At 34.9% G+C, this 6,051-nt stretch overlaps 1 pseudogene; it reads left to right on the top strand.

Annotated features, from left to right (window-relative positions):
- The first annotated feature begins 2,337 nt into the window (after window positions 1-2,337).
- LOC149263076 (rhamnogalacturonan I rhamnosyltransferase 1-like) lies at window positions 2,338-3,997 on the top strand (annotated as a pseudogene).
- Window positions 3,998-6,051: the final 2,054 nt, after the last annotated feature.

The following is a 6,051-nucleotide window of genomic DNA, read 5'->3' as shown; positions in this document are numbered from 1 at the left end:
TAGGAAATGGTATGACTTTAGGATTTCCAAGAATATTTTTTGCATCCTCTTGGGTTCACTTGTAATTATAAACATATCAAAATGAATTGCAATGTATAGCCTAAAAAAAATGCCATGTGAAAGATGCAATATTTAAGCGAACTCAAGCACCATACTCTTTGGTTGATTTCTCACTTGATGAACTAGAGAAGTAGTAAGAACACTTGGGCTTTGTTCAATAATCAGTGGCTCCTTGTGATTGGAAATTCTCGATGACCATTATGAAAATGTGACCCTTATTGTGGGCATCTTCCATTGTGACTATAATGTGACCTCTCAAATGCCATGACCGACAACCTTAATAGTGGTAGTGCCACACCAAACCTGGCCTCACATAAAAATGCTCTCCACACAAAGTGATCACATGTCTTCTCCACACACATTATTAGGTGAGAGTTCTATAACCTAATGACCAAATGACTTCCACTCCAACTCAGCCTATGTGCAACTTAGAGCCACGAAGCTAGAGTGGCCTCCTCCTTCCACGCAAACATTGAGAACATGATCTTGTGCAGACACCAATTATCATAGGGCATATGTGCCTTGATCTTTATGAAGGAAAAAAATTCATGTCTAGAAACTATTTTATTTGTTTGTGAATTATTGTTTGAATACTCTATGTGGGGAGCTTGTAGAGATATTCTATGAGAAAATGGATTTGATATCTCCATCTACAAACTAATTCTAGATACAGTCTAATGGATAAAAAAAATATAGTACAATAACATTGTAGCTAAATACTACTAGATGCCATTCTATCTGGTTCTCTGGATCAAAGTGGTGTGTCATGACTAAAGGTAGAGAGAGATTCCTGTAGCACTGAATAAGAAAGAAAGTCTATCTCCACCATTTATATGTCAAAGGATGCACTATATGAAGTTGCATTGGCTCGTGGGTGTCCACAAGCATCCAATCCTACCAGTAGAAACCCAATAGTGATGTTTGGTTTAGGGATATTTGGAACTAGGCCCATAGGGATGGCTAGCTTGGAAGTTTGCTGGAACAATTCTGCCCATAGGGGAACAACTTAAGCAATTGAATCATGGTTACTTGAGTTAGAAGGTAAATTTATAACTTACCTGAGTGTACCAACACCCTCTTGGTGTCTATTTGTAATCTTAGTTTAGTTCTTATTAGGCATTTAACCTTACCAGAATTTCTTCCAGCTATTTCCTTCATGCCATGAGTCCTTATCTTAAGAGCAAGGAATGAGAAGCAAAGGCATGGCTAGTGACTAGAGTGAAGTTGCAACAAGTTAGTTGTACTAGAAGGTGCAATTGAATCACTACCTTCAAGGAGATCTAATGCTTGTGAGGTATTTTGGTTTTGCTGAGCTTGTACCTCAAAGGAAGTTATAACTGATGGAAGTTTTCTTTCCCTTCATATAGTTTCTTTTTTTTCCACCACATACCTAATTAAGTTTGAAATTTGAAAATCCCTCTATAGATGAGAAGTGAAAATCCATTCTTGTTTTTTCTAGCTTGTTTAGTTTCGGATTGATGTCATCCACTTTACTATTGTCAATTATCAAGATTCATAATCTTGCATTTCTTTAATGGCACCAAGAGTAACATAGATTATATTTGCAGGATTTCACTGTTAAGTGCACTTCTAGTAGGTATGATATTAGAATAGACAAATAGAAACTCCATTATGTTTATGGAATTCCTAACTATTAGATACTTCTAGATGAGCAGGTTTAGAGATACTACCTTGGAAAGTTAAACTTTTAACATGAACTTATAGTCTTCCAATGATAGCAATGAGCTCTGAAAACAATGAAACTGATTAGAACACCATCCTCCCCATAAGTAAACCACAATTAGTAAATTATGAACAAATTACTTGAATGGTGCTTAGGTTATGTAACTGAGCTTTTTGAAACTGAAAACAAATCAGTGTTTTATGCCATACTAAGTGAACAATGCTACTTAGAGTAATGGCTAACTTCTTTGTTTCTTTCTAGCACAAAGAACTCTCAAGCTTTTAGATAAGCTAATTGCAATTTGATGGTTTTCCAGATGATGTAATAGTTGCTGACCTAGACTGTGAGTAAACTTGAATTTTTTTAGGCATCATATGGTTTGTACCTTTAAATTCAAATGAAATCGAATATTTTCAGAGTAATTACTCCATTATTTCTTGTAAGGACAAATTTCTCTGGCCATTAGTGTGGAATTTTTTTTTTTCTCTTCTCTCAGTTAATTTTAGTTTTTCCCTCCTTTTGGTATCTATTTGAGAAAATCTTGAATATTATACTGAAATTCTTGAGTATGAAAATTGTTGGCAGGACTATATAAAAGCAATGGATACCTAATGGTCTCTTGCAATGGAGGCCTAGATCAGATGTGAGTTGCAATACGCAAGCTAGTTTATCTCCACCTTTTAGAATTATGCACGATTGTCCTTTAGCCAGGGCTTTGATTATGGTTCTCCAAACTCTGTAATTATTTACTTCATGTTGTCACAGTGTTTACTGCATTTTCTTTTGTGACTGTTTTGTGATATATTATCATTTGATCAAGGTCAATATTTTTCTCATGTTAGATATGTGACATGGTTACAATTATCTCAATTTGACTGTGGTTGTCCCAAAGCTGGACAAGGCTTTATTTTGGTCAATCTTTTTCTCATGTTAGATATGTGACATGGTTACAATTATCTCAATGTGACTGTGGTTGTCCCAAAGTTGGACAAGGCTTCACTTTGGACAGATCCCAGGTGTTTGACTTCAGTATTCCTCCTATCTGTTAACAAGTCTTCAGTATGTTTTATTGATTCATTTCAGTATTGGCATTAATTACTTGTGGAGGTGGTTTATCCTTCATGTTTCCTTTTGCAAAAATTAATCTTTAATTTTATGTGAACAGTGAATTTGAAGACATTTTTTATGTGGATCAATTTATGACATCTATCAGAGGAAATTTTCAGATAGAAAATAAGCTTCCTTCAAAGCTGAAGGCAAAGGCAGAAGATGGAGCAGTCTTCACCATGCCTCCTGTGAGCTGGTCAAACATGTCCTATTACCTACATCAGGTTGGGTATCAAAGACTATCATTTAATACTTTGGGATTTGCATAGAAGGATACTAACAAAGTTTCCTACCATGATACAAATCCTTCCCCTTATAAGAAAGCACAAAGTTTTGCATTTGAATAAGGCATATGCACATCTGACAAATAATAGCATTCCACTTGAGGTTTAAAAGCTATGTTGTCATGTGAATTACAACACTCTGCTTTTCACTTCAAAAATTGATGAATTGGGTTATTTTTTTTTAATATTGCAACAACATGGTCCTTTTGTGGCTCTTCATCTTTTTTATGAAATGGATATATTGGTTTTTCTGGTTGCACTCTTCGTTGTACCAATGAATAAGTTCAAGAACTCACCACACTGAGGTATATTACATGTTTGGAAATCATAATATTTTCTTGGTCAAGTCAAAATATTTATTGTTAACAATGTTGATCCTATTATCTTTTTGTATTTCTTTCACAGGCATGCCTACCCTTGGTGGAAGGAGGTCATAATTTCTTAAATGAAGAGGAAGGATGGACTGTGTCCTGTAACACCAGAGGAGACTCCATTAGTACTGAAAGATTTTGATTTTGATAGAAATATTCAGATATATATTGTTGCTGAAGAAATCTATGGGGGAGAAAGAAGGATGCCTGCCCTCTATTCAACTTATCCAAATATTGTAAGTTGACCGATTCACTCACTTCAACTCATTTTCCTTTGAAGTTGGATTTTCTTATGTCATGCACTCATGCTGATCAACAAAAATCTGCAGGTGAGGAAGGAGACTCTTCTTAGTCCTATGGATTTAAAGCCATTCCAAAATCATTCATCTGAAATGGTTGCACTGGATTACATGGTGTCTTTGGCCAGCGATGTGTTTATTCCTACATATGATGACAACATGACAAAAGTTATGGAAGGGAATTGCAGGTAATCTTATATTTTTTTGCATATATTAGGCAGAGAGGATATACTGGTTACCTGGTGGTACAAGTTGTAGTGGTGAAAAATTTAGTTCTCTTAGAACAGATCTTTGTAAGTAGCATTAAGAAGCCTTGGGAATCGGGTCACAGGTATTATTAGTAATTTTCCAGTCAGTTGTCTACATTATTTATTATATGTTTCCTTTTTCTTTCTTGATTTTGTTGGATACTTTCTTGATTGAGTTTCAGTTCAATGTAAATTGTGGAAACGCTTTGGATGCGTTAATCTTGTTATCCTAGTGATGCATCAACATTTGAGAATTATTGTTATGTTAATATTTTAGAATAAATATCCCTAGTTTTTAAATCCTTAAATAAACCTCTTAGAAGCCCATTTCTAATCAACCTTGAAGGGCCTCAATTTTAACTTAAAAAGTCACTCTGAGTTGGAATTATTTTTTGAAGTGTGACAAATGCCTTGGAGATTGATTTAGGGCTCTCTTAGAAAGCCTTTGAGTCTCCATCTCAAAAATCCTTGGAAGCAAAGTTGCATGGTATTGGGGGAGGGGTACATGCTGGAAACATGAGCCTTGCCTCATCCCCCATCAAAAAAGTAAAAATACAAAAAAAAATTGAAATAGGGAAAAAATATCTATCTGTCTATCTATAAATATAAAATAACACAAGAAGAAAGGATAATTAAGTAAGAAAATTTAAATGTAGCCTCCAATAATATCCATGCTGTCCAAAATGCACATAGCATGCTTGTTTTAGCTATAGAGAACACTTTTTCCTAAAATTTGTTGAAGAAAATGTGAAGAAATGAAGTGTGGAATAATGTTGTTGCGCACAACTGTCTTATGGTTGTGACTACAAAACCATATCACAATCTTCACACACAACCGAAGTGCTTCTTGTTTGTGTAGGAGATACCTTTGCTCAAACAACCTGGAAGAAAGTGTGAGGAAATAACAAGTGGTAAATTGTATTTAGAAAAAATAAAGGGTGTAAGGGTTTTCTAGAAGCTTATTCAATGTGAAATTAGTGTCAAAATTTATGTCAATGCCAATTTAAAGAACTTGGGCAGGTTCCTATGGTCAATTTCCTTGTCAAAACACAGTTAAACCATATTAAGACGTGCCCATTTTGCCTTGAAATGTCACTTGCCACTTTAGATGGCATTTCAGAATTGTGAAACATTATTTGAAATGTTTTATGGCATTTAAAAGGCATAACTTCTTGATATTTGTGCTAACAACTGAAAAAGGTTACAGTCATCCTTATATCTAGGGCATTCCTTAAAAAACTCCAATCATATATTAATATTAAATTACCCTTGTATCCCTCAGGCATGGAGCACTTTACTTCTTATTGACTCTTTGACCTTGGAGAATATGACAGTTGCCTTATATCCCTTAAAGCTTGGGTATTCTTCTTCATGTTAACCAACTCCTCATAAAAAGGATCTCAAGTGCAAGCTACAACTTCCTCAAAATGTGGCCACCTCCAGGCTCCAAAAGAGGTGCATTAAAGTAGTGATCCATGTGCACAGGATGGAGTGCTCCTCTAATGTGGTCCTTCAGGATTTTTAACCAACCAACCTTCAAAAATAAGAAACTTTCAAAAATGAGTTATGCCTTTGCAACCCAATGAAAATGTTCTTTTCAAATCTAGGTATAGAAATCAAATCTGAACCAGTGTTCTAATATAACTATTGGTTGAAAATAATATCTCTGCATTATCATCATATTGAGGCAATGATAAGGTTTTCTTAACACCTCTGCATATTGTCACCAATAATAAAAGAAGGTAACTTCTTTAACTTTGTAAGTCATTTTTGTAGGCTGTAAGCACCCGTAAATCATGATTATAGACCTGACAGGGGTCACAAGTTACAACCCTTCTAAAGAATGGTTTTTCCCTGTTACTATATGCTAGCTTGGTTAATATCTCACATAATTCATTTTCCATATGCTGGATGATAAAATAGGAGTGCTGGCATAAACTAGAAATTTGTATTGTGTGTAAAGGTCCACATGATCCACTTTTGTATCTGCTCTTGCTG

This window comes from Pinus tabuliformis, chromosome 6 (genome assembly GCF_031772625.1).
Source record: "Pinus tabuliformis cultivar Carrire ecotype Pingquan chromosome 6, CPIR1, whole genome shotgun sequence".
Classification (NCBI taxonomy): domain Eukaryota; kingdom Viridiplantae; phylum Streptophyta; class Pinopsida; order Pinales; family Pinaceae; genus Pinus; species Pinus tabuliformis.
This window is presented reverse-complemented; position numbering and strand designations above follow the sequence as displayed.